The following is a 12,081-nucleotide window of genomic DNA, read 5'->3' as shown; positions in this document are numbered from 1 at the left end:
GAACTCTGTTTATATTTAATACAAGTGTTAAATCTGGGTGGATGAATACTGATTATAGTCTGAACTGTTTAAGGAATCTCAACCCAAAGAGGAACTTTGTCTGTCATTAATTTCACAGAATCACAGAATCACAGAATCACAGAATTATCAGAGTTGGAAGGGACCTCAAGAGATCATCTAGTCCAACTCTCCTGCTAAAGCAGGATTGCCTAGAGCACATTACTCAGGACTGCATCCAGGCGGGTCTTGAAAATCTCCAGGGAAGGGGACTCCACAACCTCCCTGGGCAGCCTGTTCCAGTGCTCTGTCACCCGAACCGTAAAGAACTGTTTCCGTGTATTTGAACGGAACTTCCTGTGTTCTAACTTGTGCCCATTGCCCCTCGTCCTGTCACTTGGAACCAATGAAAAGAGCCTGGCTCCATCCTTCTTCAACCCACCCTTTAGATACTTGTACGCCATAATAAGGTCTCCCCTCAGCCTTCTCTTCTCCAGGCTAAAGAGTCCCAGCTCTCTCAGCCTTTCCTCATAAGGCAGATGCTCCAAGCCCTTAATCATCTTAGTTGCCCTTCGCTGGACTCGCTCCAGCAGTTCCCTGTCCCTCTTGAACTGGGGAGCCCAAAACTGGACACAGTATTCCAGTTGTGGCCTCACCAGTGCCGAGTAGAGGGGGAGAATGACCTCCCTCGACCTACTGGCCACACTCTTCCCTATGCAGCCCAGGATTCCATTGGCCTTTTTGGCGACAAGGGCACATTGCTGGGCCATGGATAATTTACTGTCTACCACAACCCCCAGATCCTTCTCCTCCAAGCTATCTCCCAGCAGGTAAGCCCCTAACCTGTACTGGTGCCTAGCATTCTTCCTCCCCAGGTGCAGGACCTTGCACTTGGTTTTGTTGAACCTCATTAGGTTCTTCTCTGCCCAGCTCTCCAGCCTGTCCAGGTCACGCTGGATGGCAGCACAGCCCTCTGGGGTGTCAGCCACCCCACCCAGTTTGGTATCATCAGCAAACTTGCTGAGGATACACTCTGTCCCCTCATCCAGGTCATTAATGAATATATTAAACAAAATAGGACCGAGTATTGACCCCTGGGGGACACCACTGGTTACAGGCCTCCAACTAGACTCTGTGCCGCTGATCACAACCCTCTGAGTCCTGTCCCGCAGCCAACTCTCAATCCACCTCACTGTCACCTCATCTAGCCCATACTTCCTCAGCTTCCTAATGAGGATGTCATGGGAGACAGTGTCAAAAGCCTTGCTAAAGTCAAGGTAGATGACATCCACGACTTTCCCCTCATCCAGCCAACCAGTTATAACATCATAGAAAGCTATCAGATTGGTCAAGCACGATTTACCCTTGGTAAATCCATGTTGACCACTTCCAATAACTTCCTGTTCCTCAACGTGATTGGAGATGACATCCAGAATGAGTCGCTCCAATACCTTCCCAGGGACAGAGGTGAGACTAACCGGTCTGTAGTTCCCTGGGTCCTCCTTCTTGCCTTTTTTGAAGATTGGAGTGATGTCGGCCTTCCTCCAGTCCTCAGGCACCTCTCCTGTTCTCCATGACCGTTCAAAGACGATGGAGAGTGGTCTAGCAATAACATCCGCCAGCTCTCTCAGCACTCGCGGATGCATGCCATCAGGGCCCATGGACTTATGAATGTCCAGCTTGGCCAAGTGGTCTCTGACCTGGTCCTCCTCAACTGAGGGAAAATCTTCCACTCTCCAGACCTCCCCTTTTGCCTTCAGAGGGTGGGATTCATGAGGGACAGCTTTAGCAGTGAAGACCGAAGAAAAGAAGGCATTCAGTAACTCTGCCTTCTCTGCGTCCTCCACCACTAGGGCACCTGTCTCATTCACCAGCGGGCCTACATTTTCCCTAGTCTTCCTTTTTCTATTGATATATTCAAAGAACCTTTTCTTATTGTCTTTGACTGCAGTGGCCAAGCTGAGTTCTGATTGAGCTTTGGCCCTTCTCATTTTCCCCCTACATAGCTTTGTTATATCTTGATAATCCTCATAAGTTGCCAACCCCCTTTTCCAGAGAATGTAAACTTTTCTTTTTTTCCTGAGGTCCAGCCAAAGTTCTCTATTTAGCCAGGCTGGTCGTCTTCCCCGTCTGCTCGTTTTTCGAGACAAGGGGATGGCCTTCTCCTGAGCTTTTAAGAGCACCTGCTTGAAGTATGCCCAGCCTTCCTGGGCACCTTTGCTCTTCAAAACTGCCTCCCAAGGGACACTCTCGACCATGCTCCTAAACAGGCTAAAGTCTGCCCTTCGGAAATCCAAGGTGGCAGTTCTGCTGGCTCCCCGCCTTACGTGATCAAGAATTGAAAATTCTATCATTTCGTGATCACTGTGCCCAAGGCGACCTCCAACCTTTACATCCTCCACAAGACCTTCTCTGTTAACAAACAGTAGGTCCAGTAGGGCACTTCCCCTAGTTGGTTCCTTCACCAGCTGTGTTAGGAAGTTGTCTTCCACACACTCCAGGAACCTCCATGACTGTTCCCTCTCTGCTGCATTGTATTTCCAGCAGACGTCTGGGAAGTTGAAGTCCCCCACAAGAACAAGGGCAGATGATTGTGAGACCTCTGCCAGCTGTTTGTAGAATACTTCATCGGCTTCTACATCCTGATTAGGAGGTCTATAACAAACTCCCATCACGATGTCTGCCTTATTAGCCTTCCCCTTAATTTTTATCCATACACACTCAGTGTTGTCATCCACACTGTTAAGTTCCTGGCATTCAAAACTGCCCCTAACATAGAGGGCCACCCCACCACCTCTTCTTCCTTGCCTATCCTTTTTGAAGAGTTGGTAGCCATCCATTACAGCACTCCACTTGTGCGTGTCCTCCCACCACGTTTCTGTGATGGCGACTATATCATAGTTTCCTTGCTGTACAATGGCCTCCAGCTCCTCCTGTTTATTTCCCATGCTGCGTGCATTAGTATAGATGCACTTCAGCTGGGCTGATTGCCCTGCCACTTTCTTGGGGGGACAAGCCCTAATTCGCACCTGATCATACTCAGGCACTACTGTAGCTACCAAATTATCACTACCCCTCGTGCCTTGGCTGTCACACAATTCACCATCCCCCACCACCACTGGGACAGGCTGCAAGACCTTGCTAACACTTTTACCCAGAAGCACTGGTACGCTTCTCCCAGGCACCACTTTTGTAATCCTGGTCTCATCCCCGTCCCCCTTCAAACCTAGTTTAAAGCCCTGTAGATGAGCCCTGCTAGCTCTTGTCCCAGGATCTTTCTTCCCCTTCGGGTTAGGCTTCCCCCACCTGTTGCCAGCATGCCTGGTTTCCTGTAGATGAGCCCATGATCAAAAAAGCCAAAGTTCTGCCGGATACACCAGTCTCGGAGCCAGGAGTTAATTTCCTGACTCCTCCTATTTATCCCCTGGTCAACCCCTGCAAATGGTGGGATAGAGGAGAACACTATTTGTGCTCCCGATCCCTTAACCAGCCGTCCCAGGGCCCTGAAGTCATTCTTCATTGCCCTTAGACTTCTGGTACCTACCTCATCACCACCTACCTGAAATATCAGTAGTGGGTAGTAATCTGATGTCTTAACCAGGGAAGGGAGTTTTCTCCTTATGTCCTTAATTCTGGCCCCAGGGAGGCAGCTGACTTCCCTGTGGGATGGGTCCGGTCTACAGATAGGGCCCTCTGTTCCCCTCAGAAGGGAGTCACCTAGCACAATTACCTTCCTTTCTTTCTTGGTTGAGGAAGTCCTGAGGCGGCGGGGTGAGTGCCCAGCACTGGGCGCCTCACTGGATGGATCATCCTTTCCATCCTCGATCGCCTGGTCTTCGAATTCCAAAGCCCCATACCTATTCTGCAAGGGCAATTGGGATGGTGAGGGGGGCTGCGAGAGGTTCCGCTTGCCTCTCCGGGGAGGGATCTGACTCCACTCCTCCTTATCCCTTAAGTTCTCTCCTTCCGCCTGGTGACAGGAGGGAAGGGGATCAACCACTTCCAGTGGAGCCTCTTCCTGCTGCCTTGGTCTCAGGGTATGGCTCCACCAGTCTATTTCATTTTCACAGTCTCTGATAGTTCTTAACCTTTCTACCTCTTCCTTCAGTTCAACCACCTGCCTGAGCAGATCATTTACTTGATCACACCGTATGCAGGCGGTGTCACTGGCTCCCTGTGAGAGCAGTGCCAGGCTCCGGCATTCATTGCAGCCCGAAACCTGCACAGCCACATGTTTTCGTGGGAGCTCGGTCTGAGTTCCCACATTCTTTCTCGCAGCAGCTCTTGACCGTTTTGGAGGCATGTTCTTCTCTTGCAGTGGGAGGTGCTGGATCTCTGCCGTCAGCTTCCCGCAAGCCCTGAGCCCGTGCCCCTGCACACCGATGTTCCTCTGCTTGCGTTTGCCCAGCTTGTGCTCAGCTCAGACGCAGGGCTCTCAGTGACCTACCTGCGAAAAGTTGCTCCCTGTTCGCCCCCTCCCACTGCGGTGCTGCAGTGAGGGCCTGGGTGACGCCCACTGGCTGTCCGCGTGCTGGGTGCGCAGCGGCCGGCCGCTGCGCTCCGGGGCAGCCCGTTTAGAACTGCCGCGCCTGACGTTGTCTCCGCCCCTGCCGCGTCAGCAGCCCGCCCCCGAGCTGCCGGTTCCGACACGAGCTAGCCGCTTTTCCCGGCTACGAGAGCCCTCAAAAGAGCCCTTTACCGGCCTTGTCCGCCGCGATCCCCTTCCCCAGTGAGGGCTTACCTTCACTGAAGCTGGTCTCCTCGGCGACTGACCGTTGGCGTGCTGGCAGCCCGTTTAGAACTGCCGCGCCTGACGTTGTAATTTAAATTACTTCCACTTGTGTCAGCACTATTTAAAAGGAATCAATGCAGGTTTCTGAAGAAAAAGCCTTGTCATCTACTCCCAAATGGACTAAATTAATTAAACTGTTGGAGCCAAATCTATGACATGTTTTATATATTGTTACTTTTTATGGATTTGCTGCCGACATTGATTGGATTGAGAAGATGAGCTTTTCTAATAGGACAAAAAGGAGATTTCTTGGGTTTGTCTTTTTTGTTTGTTTGTTTGTGTGATTTTTAATGTATTTGTACAAATTAATGCCAAGGAGATAAACAGTAGAACTGTCCTAGCTAAGCATGCCAAGACCTTCACACCTCCAGAAGAAAGGTGGAAGAAGATCCTTTTTTTTTCCCCCTTATTCATCAGTTCCCAAAAGCACAACCTGTGGAAGACAGCTCTTTCAAGAAGTGTGTTAGCGTGTTTAGAAATCAAACCCCTTTTTGACTGGAGGTGTGCTCTTACACAGCTTTTCCTCCCACGAAGGACTATAAGTAACAAAAGTGTATGGGAGAGAAGGAACTGATAATTCTGTAAATGTTACAGTTAATAGAGAGGGAAAATATCTATTAGCTTAAGCTAACCTGTGTTTTAAAGCTTTAGGCAGAGATACACCAAGGCTAGTGTTAGCCCAGTGAGGTTAATCTCCCTGGGCTCCTTTCCATAGGAAGTAGAGAGAAAGGGACACCAGACTGTTGCCTGAAGGTGTTCAAGTCAGTCTCATTCCCTGAATGCTCTGCTGGAGACCTCTTTCTCACCGCAGCAGTACAGGTGAACCTCTGGGAGAGAGAGTGTCATAGGCCTCAACAAGTCTTTGAGAATGCACCCACTGATTCCCCTTGCAGGACCAAACTATCCTGCATCTGATCCAGGCTTAGGCATAAACAAAGGATAAAGGCAGGTCTCCATCCACTATCTTAGCGAAGAGCAACCGTCTTCTTTGGCGACTGATGACTGGATCTCTACAAACCCAGGGCACCGTCTCCGCATTGTAGCTGCCCAGAGAGAGACAGTGAAACAAAGACCTCCCAAAGAGGTTTTGCCCATGACTCCTTAGGTGGGGCCCTCATTCCTACCGCTCTGACGGCTGTGAGAAGGGCACGTGGGGGAGCGGCCTCGTGGTGGCCCTCTCCCTGCCCTGGTCACCCTCAGGTGCAGGGCCAAGCCGGCTGCCCTGCCGCATTTCAGCCAGCAGTTTGTCTTCGCTCTTACACAGGCTGTGGAGTGCGAGTGGACAGAGGGAGCAGAGCCTGGCGGGCTGAACAGCAACAAGCGTTGCCATTATTCTTGCGGAATCATTATCCCTTTCTGGGTTATAGGAATAGGCAACCGCTTGGCAGGCGCCCAAAAGCACATGCCTAAATCCCCACGTCTGTACAGAACATAGTAGAGTGGGATCTTGACCTGTGACTCAGACACTTAGGCAATGCAAACAAATAAAAAAGTTGAATAATGATTAAAAATTGACTATATAAGAGACTTTGGAACTTATTCTTATTTACAGTAAAGTCTGAGCTCAATAAAGATGCTTTGAGTTGTACAAAGATGTTATAGCATAACTGAAAGGAGGTTTAGAGCCTGTAAAATTTTCCCAATGTACTTTCTGAAAATGCTTTCTTACCTCCAATTTTTTTTTTCAGGAAAAAAGTATTTGAAGCCCTAGAATATCTGCCAAAGATAACAGGAAAGAAGAAAAGAAGAAAAATGAAAAAGAATGCAAATGTCCACTTTAATTATTTCCGTATCTTTCAACTAGATAGGTTTGCACAGTTAATTGCAAAAATGATTAAGACAAATGCTATTAGTCACCATTTAAATCCTTTCTAGAATAGGAGAAATGTTGATAACGGGAATAAGCTTATCCCAGGCCAATGCATTTTACCAATAATAGATTTACTGACTAGAAGGTAAATGAGGGAGCAAAAAAACTGAAAAGCTGCTAGAAAGTGGCAGTCAGAGCAGTTCTCCCAACACTCAGAAGGAATGGGGCAGTCAGAGGAACGTGGGTTGAGGTTTCCTGAATTTTGACGTTCTCTTTTTACGGGGAATGTTTAGTCATTTCCTAATACTGTGTTAATTTTCAGTGACGAAACCGTATTAACAAAGCAATGGCATCAGCACGGGCATCTAACTGAAGAGTAAAGGGAAAGATATTAGTTCTCAGTATAGAGAGGACTGAGGAACTGTTTTTCCCAATGTAGGTTTTGATATTACTCATGACATGAAACCCCCAGCGCCCGTGTTGGTGTTCAGTTCGTATCTTTTTGTGGCTCAGCATACAGTGACAGTCAGTCCAGGTGACTTTACATACACAAAATGTCAAGGTGTTTGGGCACAAATTACTATTACTGGTATCAAAGCTGTGGTTGGTATCATAACAGGTAGGAAAAGGCACTGCTTTTCCAAAAATCTCCATGTGGCTGTTCCTCTGGAGCATGGTTCAGGGTCTTTTACCTGCAAAATCCTTTCTGGGAGGGGGAGACTCTCCAAAACTTCCCTTTGGCACCTGGTGTGAGTGAGCAAAGGTCAGAGTACAAGCAGTAGTGTCTCCCCACAGTTTTTGCTAATTCTGTGCCTGTTTCTTTCACTGTTTTCTCTTTTTCTACTATGAATGGGTCTTTAAAATTTTTTTCAGTATTGCCAGCTGTAATTTGGTCATGTTGTTTTTCTCCCTAAGGCCAACTGTAAATTGAATTATAGCAAGAAAAAAGACATTTGTAATGTTGTAAATACAGTAGGAACCTGCTTAGGTTTTCGATTTTGCTTTTTTTTTTTTTTTCTGGTTGCTTTCACAGGTTGAGCTTTCAGTTGGTGATATCCACTGCTGTAAAAATTGACTTAAATGGGCCTATGCGCTGCGCAGGCTTTACGTTGGCTTTCTACCAACAGGCCCATGTCATGCAGAACACCAAGGGAATCAGCGGGTCAGAGATTGATATAAGGCTTCCAAAATTTATTGGGTGCTTGTATGGCTGATATGCAGTAACATGTAGATTTTCTTTTCTTTTAGCCTTCATTTACCGTGACTTTGGTTTTTTTAATTAATGTTTATGGCTTTTGGCATTCTCCAAGTAGATCAATAGCATCATGCAGCTTTTAACATTATTTCTGGGAAAACTGCTGACACTTTCAGGACATTCTGAGGGAGGAGTTTCTGTGTGACCAGGTTGTTTGTCCATTCGCAGCAAAGGCAGAGGGATGAAAAACAAGCCAAACTTGACATTTTTGGCGACTATTGCGTTGTTTGTCTCATAGAGAAAATGATGTTGACATTTTAAAGTATGCAATGAATGGTATGTAAGTAATGCTGTGCCACTGATTTACTGTGCAATCAGCCAAAGTGATCTGTTTGATTTCACAAACAGCGATTTCTGGAGATGTGGGCAAGGCACGATAAAATGCTCTCGCAAGCTAATAGGGTTGCGAGGATGGATTAAAAGCATAAGGAAATATTTTGCAGTGTTGTTACCTATCTTTCTTCCTCGGTCCTAGGATGCCAATGTGAGAAGAGCAAGAACAAGGGTGAGAAAAATCTTCATTACGTATTCTTGCCTGTGCACCTCATGCCCTTCCCTGGGCAGGAAGGTGGAAGGTAACAGCCAGCAGTGCCAGCCTGAGCCCTGGGCTCGTTCACGCTTGAATGCATCGCCTTTATTCTGTAAGAGTATGGACTTAAACAACTCACAACACCCAGTACCTAAGAAACGCTCCCAACGTCCAGTAGTGACTAATCTAGGTTAATGCCCCCCCCCCCCCCCCCCCCACGCCAACGGAAGTTTCTTAGGGCAAATTTTGGCTTTATTGTGTCAGAGAAGAAGGGATAAGGAAATGGAGAATGTTTTTTACTGTCTTCCCTTTTTATGTACAGTTGTACTCCTGAGAGTTTCTCATAGGTTTTGCCACTAAAGTTACTTTTGCTGGGCAGTCGTGATGTTTTCATCTCTGCTCCTTTGTCTTTTTTCTCCTCTTTGTCCTGGCATGGTGTTTGTCCTGAATGGAAGAAAGAGAATGAAGTAGAAACTGCACCATCCTTGTTAACTAGAGTGCACTTCTGTCATAGCACTGTCACTTAACCTCCGGAAAACAGTGCATTAACCCTGGAAAATCCACTCTTGATGGCATTTTTAGACTTGTGACTGTGTCTCTGTGAATATAGAGAAGTGAATTTCCTTGAAGTTTATATGGGAACTGCTGGGAGAAGTGATCCAGGTGCATCCCCTCACCCTTTGCTACTGCAGCCTGAATTCATGACTTCGAGTAACACAGTGTTTCACTCCAGACCATGCAATTGTAGCAGCATAACTCTTCATTATCACCCTGAGAGTCGCTGACACATCCGAGATTTTAAATCTGTGTTAAAATGCTTCCAGCTTGGACTTCTCTTTTTTTTTTTTTTTTTTTTTTTATTTTATTAAAATGTGGGGTGTTAGGAAACATTATCATCAGCTTCTTACCTCCAACCAGAGCCTGGTTTGTGAGTAGGAAGTGTGAATGGGTTTGGATTCCAAACACGCGCCCGCCCGCGCACCCAGGGAATCTTAATTAAGGAGCATGCCACCAGCCCCTATACATTTATTTTTCTTAAATATATTCCAGAAGAATCTAGTAGGTTTATAAAGATTACCATGCCATTAAGTCGTAATAGTAGAACAGAGTTTTTACTGAACCAGAAAACAAGCAAATGAATAGAGGCAGAGAGATGACAGCCTGCTGTGAAACCAATGGTTACAAATTGGTTTCCTCTAGTCACAGTTCCCTTTAACTGCTTTAGATTCTCAGCAGCTTTTCATTAAGAAACTCCATGTGCCCTTTTAAAGAACAAAGTGCATGACCCCTTTATTTTTGGAAATGCAGGTACAATGTACATAATATCAACTTGAGATTGGTAAATTGGTAGACTGTTATTTAATGTATTTTAGGATGCCAGTTTCTCTACAGGGCTTGGTGGGTTCCCAGCAACATATGAATAAGCCACGCAATACAGTTATTTTAGTGGTATTTATGCAGCTTGCGGTTAGGGCTGAAGGAATAACATTTTAGGTATTTTATAAGCTTTTGTTTGTTTTGGGTTTGTTCCAATTTTTGGTTTTGTCAGATAAAAAATTTCCCAATAAATACCTATTAATACCTATTAATTTTTTACTGAAAGTTTTACGTTCTCAACCAAATCTTTTTTGTCTTGGGTTGTTAATATACTGAGAATATTCAGGTTGGAGTTTTCCTATGTTTAGGTATATGAACACATGTTTTTGAAGTTTTCTTGGTTTGGTGTTTTATTTTCGAAATCAGCTTTTTTGCTTTTGTCCTTTTTCATAGAACAAAAATTAGTTCCTGATGAACCCCAGGAACTTGCTCTTTCATTAGGAGTCAAACACCAGATTTAAAGGTATTTCCCATAAAAATCATCACTGATGCTCAGTGCTGCATAAGATTTGGATCTGTTCCAAGTATTGTTCACTGCCATTCAAAGAAATGGTAATGGGAGGAATTTTCAGTGCAGACGCATTGCCACAAAAAGCAAGTAACCCTGCATTTCTGGAAATAGCTGTTTCTCAGAGATTTTCCCAAAACTCTGAGGTTAATTTTTGATTAAAGAGCCACAGACTTAGTAGCTCACCTAAATAAAGCTAATCCTGATGTTACAGAAATTGGACAGCAATGCTCAGAAGAGAATCATTCGTCCTTAGCAGGATTTATGGTATGGAAATTACTGAACACTTCATAGTGTGCTAGTTTGTGACCTGGGGTTCACAAGTACAAAGGAATTACAAAGATATATGATAATACAGGACAATAGTTTAATTTCAGAGGTTGTCTGAGAAGCTATAAAGTTAATATCTCATCTCTTCTTCTACCACCCACTAACCTGCAAGATCAACGTGGGTCACACAGTCCTGGAAATAAGGAATTGCCTAATAGGTATGGACATCATTCCCCAAATTATCTCTACAGGGAGAATAAGGCTTGAAGAGATAACGACATATGTGATAGATCAGACACAGTTATAGTTCCTAGTTTGGGCAATTAGGCAAGACCTGGGCTAAGCACCCTGAGCTCGTAGCGCTTTCAGCTACAGGGGTGACCTACTTTCTGTGGATTGATTCAACTCCTGGAATTCAATATTCTGTATGAACAGAATTCATGCAGAATTTGAAATGTTTTGGCCCGAGTCTCCAACTTATGTATGTATATCGGGGTGGATCTACTAAAGGAAGCAGCAGTTTGAATCTGACCATGTGTCTTCATCTTAGCACCTGGTGTTCTGAGACCGTGTTTAGGTTAATAAGTAATCCTTTGTGTGAAGTTTCACTCGCTCGTGATGATTTCAAGGTGTTTTGGATCCCAGCCATATCAGTCAGCCCTGTGCAGAAAGGAAACGCAGTTCAGGGGAAATCCTAGAGCACAGGGCTGGAGTCTCACCACCTTGAGTGCTTATGCAAAAGCGCAAATAAATTTATCTTTGTTTGGGTTTGTGTTTGCCTGGACTTACCACTACTGCATGTTGAACTAACATCATCAGCAATTTGTTGCAGCAGCTCTAGCTTGACAGAAACCCAAGACTGTCATTGAGATTTTACAGTAGAGCTGCTCTAGAGATCTTAATGCTTCCCTGTATTAAGATCTTTGTTATCTCTGTTAACTTCTATTTACCCCACATGTCATAATGCCCTCCACTAGGCTAACAGCGCGAAGGACATTCGGAGCCCACAATGCTCTTTTGTCGACGTTCTTGGTAGGAACGTCAAGGCAAATCTTCAAAAAGCAACGTTCAAAAGAAAGGCTGTTAAAGAAGCCTGAGAAATGCAAATCCTATTTAAATAAGGAAATGATGTTCTTCAGTGATCTCAATAAGACCAGCTTGAGCAAGCCAGGAATGCAAACGAAATCAAAAGACGTACAGTCTGGCTTGACTGGCAGTAATACTGTATGTGTCGTGGAGAAACTGTAAATGATAATGTACCAGAATGGCTCAAAGTTTTGACGTGAAAGGGACCGGCAGGGTGTGATTTAGTCGAGGATACCATTGGTTCTGGACCGCTGAGATTATTTAGGAAATGACCCATCCCGCCAGAAAGGTTGTGAATACAAGCAAAGCAAAGTCAGAAGGGAAAAAAAAAAAAAAAATCCCTGACATTTACGCTCGTACAGCTACTGTATAAACTGAACTCATACCGTCATGGGTTTTTTCTGTTGCTTTTTGGGTTTTTTTTACGTCTGTCTCTCTCATTCAGAATAGGCCTTTG

The sequence above is a fragment of the Vanellus vanellus genome (assembly GCF_965231255.1).
Source record: "Vanellus vanellus genome assembly, chromosome: 2".
Classification (NCBI taxonomy): Eukaryota; Metazoa; Chordata; class Aves; order Charadriiformes; family Charadriidae; genus Vanellus; species Vanellus vanellus.
Note: the sequence above shows the minus strand (reverse complement) of the source record.